This window comes from Podarcis liolepis (assembly GCF_965112155.1).
Source record: "Podarcis liolepis genome assembly, chromosome: 5".
Classification (NCBI taxonomy): Eukaryota; Metazoa; Chordata; class Lepidosauria; order Squamata; family Lacertidae; genus Podarcis; species Podarcis liolepis.
The window spans coordinates 7,373,426-7,386,861 of NC_139556.1; the positions used below are offsets into that span (position 1 = coordinate 7,373,426).

General features: G+C 46.0%; 1 protein-coding gene across 1 annotated transcript in view; it reads right to left on the reverse strand.

Annotated features, from left to right (window-relative positions):
• The window catches only part of CD9 (CD9 molecule), a 34,620-nt gene that overhangs the window by 19,685 nt on the left and 1,499 nt on the right, over positions 1-13,436 (reverse strand). The gene's annotated exons all lie outside the window — the stretch shown is intronic.

Here is a 13,436-nt window from a genome sequence, read left to right on the forward strand (position 1 = left end):
CACCTGGGGGGGAAATAATTTTTTTTCTTTATTCCCCCCCCCCAAAAAAAACTAGGTGCGTCCTATGGGCCGGAGCATCCTATGGGGCACAAAATACGGTAACTCTCAGTGCGAGGAAAGGGGCTGCAACCTCAGGGTGGCAAGACTGCGCACAATAGAACAAACAAGGCACCTCAAGAATAGTCCTAAGAGGCAGAACAGAGATGGCACGTAAGAATAGATGGTGCATGAAAACACTCCACATGACTCTGCGGATATCATCCACACAAGTCTTGAATAATAGCAACCCAAGAACAGCAGCTCTGCCTGCCTGCCACCCCAAGCCGTAACTTGCACCCACAGTGCAAGTCTAAGCAGGGGAAGAACTGGTTTCTGGCACAGTATGAGAAAAGCTGGCCATGCCTCACAAAGGATAGATGGTGCAATTTATGTTCAGAGGGAGGAAATAACCTTTTCAGTCACAAAGGAGAGAAAAACCACGTGGTGCCACAGAATTCCTAGGAATGGGCCGGGACTGGATTAGAGTTATGCTAGGATATCCAGGGGACGCGGGTGGCGCTGTGGGTAAAACCTCAGCGCCTAGGACTTGCCGATCGCATGGTCGGCGGTTCGAATCCCCGCGGTGGGGTGCGCTCCCGTCGTTCGGTCCCAGCGCCTGCCAACCTAGCAGTTCGAAAGCACCTCCGGGTGCAAGTAGATAAATAGGGACCGCTTACCAGTGGGAAGGTAAACGGCGTTCCGTGTGCTGCGCTGGCTCGCCAGATGCAGCTTGTCACGCTGGCCACGTGACCCGGAGGTGTCTGCGGACAGCGCTGGCTCCCGGCCTATAGAGTGAGATGAGCGCACAACCCTAGAGTCTGGCAAGACTGGCCCGTATGGGCAGGGGTACCTTTTCCTTTTTTAGGATATCCGGGCACACAGTAATTTGATGATTGTGTATTGATTTCATAGTTGTAAACTATTTAGGAGCCATTTTGGCATATACCTATAAAATAAATAGATGGTGATGGCACCTAGAGCTTTTTGAAATATGTATTTCAGCCCTGGTGCTGCCCAAAAATGTGTATTTTTCAAATCCTAGTGCAGGGAAGATTGCTCTATAGCCAGTGGCTAAGGTCCTAAGTAAAAGGCAATTGCCAGCTTCCAGTTAAAGCTGAGAAAGACAAATGAGGGCAAAATAATCACAGAGAGGGATCTGAGTGCAAATGTCAATATAGCTCAATACATCCCTTAAATGAAGTGGGGGGAGGGGCAGAAGAAGAGTTACGCAACAGCTTCCAAGACCCTAGCACTGCACTTAAATAGGGCAAGTGGTATTTTCCCTTAGCAATAAAAACTTAGCTCCATATTGGTCTCCTTGTGTAATTTTGCCCTAGATAGCCAAACGTTGCTAGAGGTTAATTAGGCAATTTCCAGAAACTTGGGTAATATTCTTTCTGTGTATGCACCACTAAGCAACTTTTACAGCTAAATGATGTTTGATGAATTTCCCTGTTAATCACTGACACCTATTTGCCTTTCCAATATGTAAAAGGGAGCCTTTTTCTAGACAGAATCACCCTTCAGGCTTAACCGGGACATCCCTTGTCTCTGCTGAACAAACATGGACACTAAGGCATCGGGGAAGATTTCCTCTAACGTGTAATTTAATCCAGAGAATAAACACTTGCAGAATAGGCCACGGCAAAATGCAAACAGAAGTCTGAGAATCACTTTGGGGCCTCGTGGAGGCGGGATGTTGCTCAGGCAACAATCTTTGGCATAAATGCCCCTATTCAGACAAATATAGAAAAAATGTCCCTGTTTTCATCAGAGACATGTTAGAGGGCATGCACTTTTCCATGCAAGTTCTAACCTTGGACATAACTTCACTTGGTGTTCGGAAAACTTGCTCAGGATTGTGTTGTATGCATAATTTGGCAAAAATAAGGACAATATATTTTTACCACATTTTGTATTACCGTATTTTTCGCCCTATAGGATGCACTTTTTCCCCTCCAAAAATGAAGGGGAAATGTGTGTGCGTCCTGTGGGGCGAATGCAGGCTTTCGCTGAAGCCTGGAGAGCGAGAGGGGTCGGTGCGCACCGACCCCTCTCGCTCTCCAGGCTTCAGGAAGCTACCAGCAAGCCTTGCAAGCCCGGCGGGATGTCCCGCAGGCTCGCAAGGCTTGTGGGCAGCAGCCTGCAGCCCCACAAGCTCGGGGGATAGGGGGGTGGTGGAGCGCCGCCACCCCGCTATTCCCCGACCTGATCTGGAGGCTGGCGGGGGGGAGAAGCAAGCTTGCTTCTCCCCCCCGCCAGCCCCACAAGCTTGGGGATAGTGGGGAGGCAGAGCGCCGCCACCCTGCTATTCCCTGACCTGATCTGGAGGCTGGGGGGGGGAGAAGCAAGCTTGCTTCTCCCCCCGCCAGCCCCACAAACTCGGGGGACAGCGGGGCAAGCTGTCCCTGAAGGCAGAAGAGGGAGACGGAGCACTCCATCTCCCTCTTCTAGCTTGGGGATGGCTGCACAAACCTGTGGTGTGGGGGAAATAAAAAATTTTCCCTTGATTTCCCCCCAAAAAAACTAGGTGCGTCCTATAGGGCGAAAAATACGGTAAATGGTGTAAATATATGGCATATAAACAACTTTGCTGATCTACAAGCACTTTCGTAATTGATAAATTTCAATTTCCCACACCCAGCTTGGAGGAGACTTAGTTTCTCAATCCATTTCAGTTGGGTTTTAGACCTAGTTTTTGTACAGAAACTGCCCTGATCATCCTGTGGTAGTACCCATGCCAGGAGAGAGATGGGGAGTAGGAGTGTGTTAGTTCTCCTAGACCAGTGGTGTCCAAACTTTTCTCAAAGAGGGCCAGATTTGATGAAGTGAAGGGCTGTGAGGGCCGACCAAAGGGCCAACCTTTAGGATTGAAGTTCTTGAGCTTTTTTATGATTTTACCCCAAAGTTGTTGAGGGTTTTTTTTAGTATTTTTATTTTACCCCATTACCCCCAGAAATAAACTGCCACAGGGGCTGGATTAAACTGGCCAACGGGCCGGACTAGGCCCCCGAAACAAACTTTGGACATGCCTGTCCTAGACCTTTCAGGGCTTTCCATACCACTGATCATAGTACCCTTCTAGATTTTGATCATTGGGATTTAAAGCCACTGCTTTTATGGTAGTTGCCTTCTGACCGGTGCTCCAGGACAACTCTCCCATTCCTTAGTACAGGGTAGGGTTTAATCTTGCTACCTATGCTTTTTGACAAATATTGTATATATGGAACTGATTGAGATGCAATAAATATGTGGATATCAATTTCATTTCTATTTCTCATCTAATTTAGGTAAGTGGTAGTGACAAATGGGAGCTGAAGCACACTAATAGACTGGATGAGAGCCAACACACTGAGGCTTAATCCCGCTAAAACAGAGATGCTGTTAGTGGGTGTTTCATCCTGTTTTGGATGAGGTTGTATTCCCTGGGTTAACATGCCTGTGGGTGCTCCTTGAACAATCTGAAGATGCCATTTACCACCTTTGGCTGGTTCACATGCTATGTACTGATGTGGACAGAGATGGTAGTCTATTTTGCACTGGACCACAGGCTATTGTTATAGTACAGGCATGGGAACAATTCACTGTCTTGATCGAAGTGTTCCTGTGAAATCCATAATTACCAGTTCATACTTGGGGGTGGGGACTGCGACAAGCAAATCTACTTCCTGAATACATGCACCTCACAGAATCTCCCACTATCTCCCATCTAAGGATAGAGGCTACAGCAGGGACGCGGGTGGCGCTGTGGTCCTAAACCACTGAGCCTAGTGCTTGCCGATCGGAAGGTGGGCGGTTCGAATCCCGTTGTAAGCTCCCATTGTTCGGTCCCAGCTCCTGCCCACCCAGCAGTTCGAAAGCACGTCAAAGTGCAAGTAGATAAATAGGTACCGCTCTGGCGGGAAGGTAAAAGGCGTTTCCGTGCGCTGCTCTGGTTCGCCAGAAGCAGCTTAGTCATGCCGGCCACATGACCCGGAAGCTGTACGCCGGCTCCCTCGGCCAATAAAGCGAGATGAGCGCACAACCCCAGAGTGGTTCGCAACCAGACCTAACCGTCAGGGGTACCTTTACCTTTTTTAGAAGCTACACCAGGCTTTCTCAGCCTAGGCCCTCCAGATGTTTTTGGCCTACAACTCCCATGATCCCTAGCTAGCAAGACCAGTGGTCAGGGATGATGGGAATTGTAGTCTCAAAACATCTGGAGGGCCGAGGTTGAGGAAGCCTGGCCTACAGAGCCAAGCCTCTCACGGTCCAAGCTTTATAGAAACAGACAGACTGCGGACATATTCATGACTATTCTATAAAGGATCTACACTTCTCTAGAGGTCCAGGTCTACTGCATGACATTCTCTTGGTGATGCAGAGATTATAGTTTAAAACAAATCACATCCATATCCTACAAGTGAACATTTCCACATTTCTAGAGGCAGCTTCCTCTGTGCAAGACAAGAGGAAGACATGACCTCATAGGCATTTATTTCCACATAGACAGTAAACAGGGATGTTTGTGACAGCAGACTGACCACCCGCCCATGTCCCATGTGCAGATTATGCTTTACTTATGTGTCTTCACTGTGACACAACCACAACAGGTTTCAACATGGAGGAACCACGCAAAGCCAGCTTTCTGTAGCAGCCAGTTCTGCTGAATCACAAGGGCCCATGCTTAAATCAACCAGGACTTCTGTGGGTGCATCATGCCCCAGCATGTTCAGTGTAGCTCGGAATACATACTCAGTAATCCTTTACAAACAGCCTTACTGGAGATGTATTGTGCATGTACTGGATAAATGAATGACTACTCAAGAAAATCTGCATTTAAAGGTTTTTATGTTGCTGTACTCCACCCTGACTGGGTGAGAGTAAAACAGAAATACTGTACAAACAAATATAATTAAGAGATTAGGGGTGAAACGAAGTGGTAAGCCTCATGCCACTTAACATTTACAGTGGTGCCCCACAAGACGAATGCCTCGCAAGACGGAAAACTCACTAGACGAAAGAGTTTTCCGTTTTGGAGGTGCTTCGCAAAACGAATCTCCTATGGGCTTGCTTCGCAAGACGAAAATGTCTTGCGAGTTCCTGCGGGGTTTTTTTCCTCCCCCCCCCTTTTGCTAAGCCGCTAAGCCGGATTCTTTTCGTCTTGCAAGGCACCACTGTATACAGCATTTCAGATTTGTCATAGCTCATCTGTCATAAATGTATAATGTACTACTAAGTTAAAATGTGAGCTGCAAGTAGAAGTACTGGTGAAATTATCAGAACCTTTAACTAATGGTGCGCCTCTGAAATGCTGTATTCGTGTGTGTGTGTTTTAATGTTTTACTGAATTTTGCATTTATGGAAGTACAGTGGTACCTCTGGATGCGAACGGGATCCGTTCCGGAGCCCCGTTCGCATCCTGAAGCGAATGCAACCCGTATCCACACATCGCCACGTCCACGCACGATGTCATTTTGAGAGTCTGCACATGTGGTGAAACCTGGAAGTAACATGCTCCGTTACTTCCGGGTCGCCGCGGCGCGCAACCCGGAAATGTTTAATCTGAAGCTACTTCAACCTGAGGTATGACTGTAATAAAAATAATTCATAAAAAGGGGTAAAGATTGCAAGGTGTAGTAGGTGGGAAACCTGCTGGGAGACAGAGAAGAGACACTTATGAAACCCAAGAAAATCACAATTTGGTTAGGATTCTGACAATTACACTATTTTAAGAATATAGTGCCTCAAAGTATGGCATTTCTGTTCATTGTAAATCAAAGATTATTCATCCTATCTTTCTGAAGCTTAGCATGGATATCTACCTCTTGTTGAATCAAGCTTCAGTAAAGTTGGTTGTTGTTTCTTTTTAAAAAATGGCTGCCTTTTAACTGTACTTTTAACATTTTTGCACTGAAGCACCGCTTTCCCACACTTGTGAAATGTTTAAATGTCTCTTCCCACTTTTATATTCCACTTTTCTTCCAAGGGGCTAAAAGGGGTTGTACAGACATACCTTGGGTTGCGAATGTGATCTGTGTGGGGGGCACATTCACAACCCGCAGCGTTCGCAGTCTGAAGTGCTGCGTCTGTGCACGCACATGACGTGATTCGGTGCGTCTGCGCATGACGTCATTTTGCGCTTCTGCACATGCGCGAGCTCCAAAACCCGGAAGTAACCCGTTCTGGTACTTGCGGGTTTGGCGCGGTCCGCAACCCGAAAATGCACAACCCGCAGCGTTCATAACCCGAGGTATGCCTGTACATGGTTCTTCCTCCTTTGGATTTTATTGTCACAACAACCCCATGAGGTACATTAGGCTGAAGGTATGTGACCTAGCTTTATGGCCGACTGTGGGTTTGAATCCTGGCCTCCCAGGTTTTACTCAAACAACCTAACCACTACACCACACTGCCAAACAGGACCAGATTTAGGTTTGATGAGGCCCTAAGCTACTGAAGGTAACAGGACCCTTTTTATGTCCAGCTGTCCTTTGTCAAGAACAAATTGTCGCTGTTTTTTGTGTTGAGTTTATGCTGTATGGTAATTTATGGACCTAATAGGTATCTAAAGCCATTTGCACATAACAAATAGGAGCCTACACAACACAAAACACTGTTGCTGTATGTAGGTTTTACTTTATTTGTTTTGTAATCTTATATTTTGGAAATGTACATCCAGGTGTTTTTTCCTTTAATTTTTTTGGGGGCCCCAAGGCAGTGGGGCCCTAAGCTATAGCTTGTTTAGCTTATACGTAAATCTGGCACTGCTGCCAAACATTGTGCAGTGACATATGGTAAGGTAAAGCATGTAAAGGATATCTTTTGCAATGGGTTAGCCTTAATGTTCTGATAACTGAATAAACATGAATCATGGCTTTTCTGGTTTCACTCCTGGACGTGTGGAATAATTACTCTGCAGTTTCTAGCTTTGCAACCAGCAATTATGGAGAAGTTTACTAAAAGAAGACAAATATTCCACTGAACCATTTAAGACATGTAATGTAAAATGATTTACAACTATTTGAAACCAATAATGATTGCCAAATAAGGCTTTGAAGATAAAATTATATGGTTGTCTATCCCCCCCCCCAATTACGTATTTTAGTTCAAAGATTTGCACTGTTAGAAAGCCTTTGATATCTCATTGCCTTTTTTCTGGGGGGATGCAGGGGGGACGCATACCCCTAAACATTTTGTGAATCTAATGGGAGAAGAAACTTAATTTTTGTAGTTTCTCCTCTAGCACAGTGAATCGTCAGTTCCGTTGCTACCCCCGATGGCAGCCTCATTTCCTTTCCCAGTGTCTTCTGAGTCTCAGACAGAAGCGGGCGTTTAATGTGTGAAGCAGTGTGGAATGTGCATGTGTGGTGTTTTACTGGTGCAAGTTTGGCCTCACTGAGGGGCTGTATTTCAATACGAGTAGGAAAATTACTGACTATTTTTCATCAACACAGCCAGCAAAGAAGTGTAAAGTTAATGATGACTCTGTGTAATATGAGGTAATGCATGTTCTTTGTACTTTTGTCCATTTACTGTATTTATTTTCCCGGATTTGAATTATAAAATGGAGATTTTCTTGAGTCACAATGAGAGTACCCCTAAACATTTTTTAAGGGGGGGGAAGCACTGGATATACTTATACAGTACATAAAATTTACACAGCATACTTTTTGGGGTTTCCTTACAACACATAGCTCAAAAAATGATAAATCAGGTAGCAATAAATTTTGGTGGACCTGAACACTGGGTGCCAGCACTGTGGCAGAAAGCATGGGTGCACAAAGGCCCAGTTCTAAGCCAGCACATCATGTGAGGTGAGAAATGTGTTTACTGTGGCATGACTCCTCATAGTTTCCTTGCTTTTTTGGTGTCTAAACTCTTCAATTAAAGTGAAGGGTGTTTTTTCCCCCAATTAAAAAGTATCTTAGAATAGATCCTATGTTGTTTGGGGGAGGCAGCAGGGGCTGGATTGAGGAAGGATATATATTTATGCGTACAGGCAAGTGGAGATTTCTCTAACTTCACTTTAAAACAAGCCACCTCCTTGAGCTTTTGCACATTCAAAGCCAAGTCCCTCCCTCCCCCCCTTCCTGTGCAACCAAGACATTTCACAGCTTCAGGGGAGGGACTGCTGGGAAGACGCTTTCGCAGCAAAAAAAAGGAAGCCATCCGGCTACCTCTTTAAGTTGTGCTGGAATGTCTGGTTTTACGGCACCATCACTTTTCACAGACAAGAACCGATTACCGTATTTTTCGCTCCATAAGACGCACCAGGCCATAAGACACACCTAGTTTTTGGAGGAGGGAAACAAGAAAAAAATATTCTGAATCCCAGAAGCCAGAACAGCAAGAGGGATCAATACGCAGTGAAAGCAGCAATCCCTCTTGCTGTTCTGGCTTCTGGGATAGCTGCGCAGCCTGCATTCGCTCCATAAGACGCACACACATTTCCCCTTACTTTTTAGGAGGGAAAAAGTGAGTCTTATAGAGCAAAAAATACGGTAAGTGTCACTTCTTCCTGGGGTTCCTTGGTAGCTTATCAGAAATGCCTCCGTCAGTAAAAAGAGGCAAGATTCCACAAAACACACCTTGTGTGCCACTTTCTTCCATCATGTCTGCATGCGTGTGTACTGGATATGACATTTTAATGTATTTTTAATCTTTTGTTGGAAGCTGCCCAGAGTGGCTGGGAAAACCCATCCAAATGGGCGGGGCACACATAAAAAATTATTATTATTATTATTATTATTATTATTATTATTATTATTATTATTAGTCATAGGGATGCTCTGTTTGGAAACAGGCCCCAAGGAAAAGCTCTGCCTGGTCCTGTCATTGTTATCTTTAGATGGGAAGCAAAGACTTATTTCAATGAACTTCTTCAGGTTGCTTTCCTGAAACTGGTTTTATGTTCCAACTGCTTTTTAAGATGCTCTCTGCCTTTCAGCGCTCTTTCTTTCTGATCGTCTGCTTTCTTTTTGACTTCAGCCGCCTTAAAAAACTTCATACTAAAGCGAAGCATTAAGCATCAAAGAACAATCTGAACTATGCAAACACAAGCCTGTCCACTCCCTAGCAACAACAAAACGCCGAACAAGGAGAAATGAAATTTCTCTCCCTACTTCCATCAACTACTCGCCACACACACAGAGAACCAATAATAGCAGACATGCCAATTTGAAACTGGTCAAGCATGTTTGAAGCAGGGCTGTCTTAAGTATACCTGGCGCTGTGGTGGAAAGATCCCTCCGGTGTCCCCCTTTCCCAGAGTTTTTTAGGGAGGATGGTGCTGCTGGCGGGGCTGGAGGAGGTGGGCAGCGGCTGGAGGGTGGCTCCTCTGGCGGCGAAGAAGTGGAGGCTGGACACAGTGTCTCCCAGCTCAGCTGGCCGCTTTGTGCCGCAATGGCCACAGCAGATGGAGGTTCCGGGCGTGGCGCTGCTTTAGCGCATCATGGCAGAGGCGGGCAAGGGCAGCGAGCGGATGCTGGGAGGCGCCACATTCAGCCTCCGCCTCTTCCTGGCGCCCTCCAGAACTTGGCGCCCTGGTGCCACTAGCCTCTATGGGTAAGACGGCCCTGGTTTGAAGTGCTCCAGAACAGCTTGTCTCTGCCACAGAGGCCTCCGAAGAGAATTAGGTAAAGGTAAAGGGACCCCTGACCATTAGGTCCAATCGTGGCCGACTCTGGGGTTGCGGCGCTCATCTCGCTTTATTGGCTGAGGGAGCCAGCGTACAGCTTCTGGGTCATGTGGCAAGCATGACTAAGCCACTTCTGGTGAACCAGAGCAGCGCACGCCGTTTACCTTCCCACCAGAGCGGTACCTATTTATCTACTTGCACTTTGACATGCTTTCGAACTGCTAGGTTGGCAGGAGCAGGGACTGAGAAACAGGAGCTCACCCCGTCGTGGGGATTTGAACCGCCGACCTTCTGATGGGCAAGTCCTAGGCTCTGTGGTTTAACCCACAGCGCCACCCGCGTCCCATCCAAACAATGCGACTACAGTGGTACCTCGGGTTAAGTACTTAATTTGTTCTGGAGGTCCTGAAACTGTTCTTAACCTGAAGCACCACTTCAGCTAATGGGGCCTCCCGCTGCCGCCACACCACCGGAGCACGATTTCTGTTCTCATCCTGAAGTAACGTTCTTAACCCAAGGTATTATTTCTGGGTTAGCGGAGTCTGTAACCTGAAGCATATGTAACCTGAAGCGTATGTAACCCAAGGTACCACTGTACATTGCTGGTATCAGAAGGGGCTATAGGGTCACTAAAGCAGGACAACAAAACCCAACTCAGAACATTTGGGGATATATTTCTAGAACACCGTTCATCCAAAGATCACACTCTGGAGGTGTCACCAGATGTCACCCACTCACTTTCCATCTTCTGCATCATTGCAGAAAGGTGCTTTGTTGCAATGGGGCTGGGGAAAGAGAGAAGTGCAATATACATAAATATACCTGCACACACTCTCTGAACTTGTATGGCATCCATGCCCACTTCAATGTTCTCCTGTTTCCACCTGAAGGGAAATTCCTTGTACTGGAAAATCCCTTTACACATATGCGATACTGCAACAACCTCCCAAGCAGGTTAGACCTGAAGTTGCACAATGGTGGGGGAGGCAGGCAGAAAGGGAGAAAGTATTGAATTTTAGTCTCCTGGTGGGCACAATAATTCTTGGAGAAACTAGCCAATTACTCAGCTAAGCTTTCTCAGAAGACGAAGCCCCCACTTCACCACAGCCTGAAACACAGGGCCCTTGCTAAAATCCACCATCAGTGGTTTGGCTCCTTCGCCATCTCAGTCTCAGGCCTCCTCTGGAACTTACTGAATGCCAAGTCACTTCACAAGCTGAGATGGCATAACACTCCTATGGGACTCTATCAGCTTTGCATCACTGTGAATTAACATTTGTATAGCACTTTCTGGTGTTTATGGGGACTTGATTCACATGCACCAGCTAGATCCATTCCAGTTTTATTGTTATTCCCCATACTGTAGATAAGTGGACTGAGGCAGAGAGGGCAGGTTTCTCAAGGTCACCTAATGAGTTCAAAGCGAAAGGCAAGATCTGAAGGGGAGGGGGCTTGTTCTTGGTTCATTATTAGTCATTATGCTACACCAGCCTTTGAAGGCCCTTTGGGAGACTTTCGCATATTTTAATAAATGCATTTTGGCACGAGGTGCTTTTCACAGGTAGGCAATTTTAAGCAAGCAACACTGATGTGCATTCTGGGGGGGGGGGGAGCAGAGTATTGGATTACACCAATGTTAACTCCTGTGGAGGAGTTTATTTATTTCAAAGAGACAGATTCCAGATAAAGCCAAGATAAAAGATGGCACTAGGGCAGAAGAAGAATGTAATTCAAACACGGATTGAAATACCTTCCCCCAGCCTGACGGTTCTCCCATAATCCCTGACCATTGGTCTGCTGGTTGAGATGATGGGAGTTTCAGTCTGGAGGACACCAGATTGGGGAAGGCTGGTCTACAACTCATTCTGCCATCTAGAACAGAAAGCAGGGAAATGATACCATTCCTAAGGAAGCACCTTCAGAATGTAACTTCTTTACAAAGAGCGTAACAATTTGGAAAACCTTCCAGGAGTCTCCTGCAACCTATTAAGAGAACTTCAGTCAATGATATGGAAAACAGCTACAGTGGTACCTTGGTTTACAATCATAATCCGTTCCGGAGGTCCGGTTGTAAACCAAAACAGGTTGTAACCCAAGGCGTGCTTTCGCCAATGGGGCCTCCCCCAAAAATGGGTTGTAATCCAAAAAAAAAGGGGTTGTAATCCAAAACAGTTGCAAACCAAAATACCACTGTACATCCAATTATTTTTCTGGCTACTGAAGATCTTACAAGTATGTACTGGAAAGGGCCTTTCAAGTTACAACTTAAAAAACTGTACCGTCTTTCCCAGAAGCTATTCTAATCTGGGTGCCCTGTGGTTATACCTTTTTACATTAAATGCCCTCTGCGCATGATCAGGGCCCCTAGTGTTACATGTCGTCGTGACCTGATCTAGTAAGACAAATCCTGTTTGGGAGAAGAAACAATGGAAGAGGATTGGAAAAAATTTAAGGACTATTTACAAAAACACTACAAATTGTATGAATGTTAAGAAACTGCACGATTTAGAAAACCAAGGTTCCAGTAACTCGATCGAAAGATATAGAAAATTAAGTGATATATAAGAAAAGATCGAAACTTAAAGTAATATTATATTTAAATTTAAGCTACAACTATCTGATAAAAACTACTTGAAGTTTGGAAATTTAATATCTGAGAGGTATAAGCTAAGAAATGAAACAAGGTAATAATTTGCTGACACTTTTATTATAAAGAACGCACGGTAGGGAGATGCGAGGAAGTCCAGTTAGCTATACAAAAAAAGGGTTATGAACAGTTGTGCTTTTTCTTTTTACTTTGCTTTATTATTTGTTGGTGTAAATGTATGTCTTTTTTGTTTGTTACTTCTTTGGTGAAGGGCTTTTATGTAATTATTAAATAATCTTTTGTTCTTTGTTTGAAAATCGAATAAAAATATTTATAAAAAAAAAAAGACAAATCCTGGCTTAGTGAAAACAAGCAAATGTGGGGGCTCCTGGAGAGGCCCTCCAGCTACTGTGAGCCAAGTCATGGCTTGCCTTCAAGTATTGTCTGAACCCAGGCCTATGGTTTGCCTCCAGAAAAACTGCAAGCTGTGAACCCAAGAGCAGCTCACGGGGCAAGGGCAAACCAGGAGCCTGGGTTCAGACCACGCACACCAAGCCAAACGGTGGCTTAGCTCACAGCAGACACAAGCCAGAGAAGGAGCCAAGCGGCTGCGATCTCCTCTCCCGGGAGGTCCCACTAAGCCAGAGAGCTTGGGTTTAGCAATGCTTCTTGGCCAGATCTGTGTTTATGTTCTTAGAACGGAGCTCCTGGGAGTGGAAAACAGTTTCAGACTTGAATCCTAGAGAATCCCCAGCTCAAATCGACTTTGAGAGCTACAGTGTGACACTGGAGGGGGCACAGATTGAGGCAGCCCCCCCCCCCCACTGCTCAGTGACCCTCCCAGCAGAGGAAACAGCAGAGAAGCCCTCAAGGTACATGATGGGGGGCTGTGCCAAGAAACCACGTGCTCTGCCAGATTCACCGGTGGCGCAGACCACTCCTCTTACCACGAGTCCTGATAACTCACACCTCTCTTGTGCGGGGGATCAACTTAATTATAAACTCTCCACCAATTGCCAGCTCTCTGGAACTCTTCCCACTAGCTCCCAAGATGTTCTCTGTGGTTTCTCAGCCGAAAGGGAAATGCACTCTGCAGCTGCCCAGGGGTAGGTTATCTTTTACGCACAAGCTGCCGGCTGAAATCCTGCACCTGGGCAGGTGTGCTATCTCCCTCCGCTCCCCTGCTCCCCC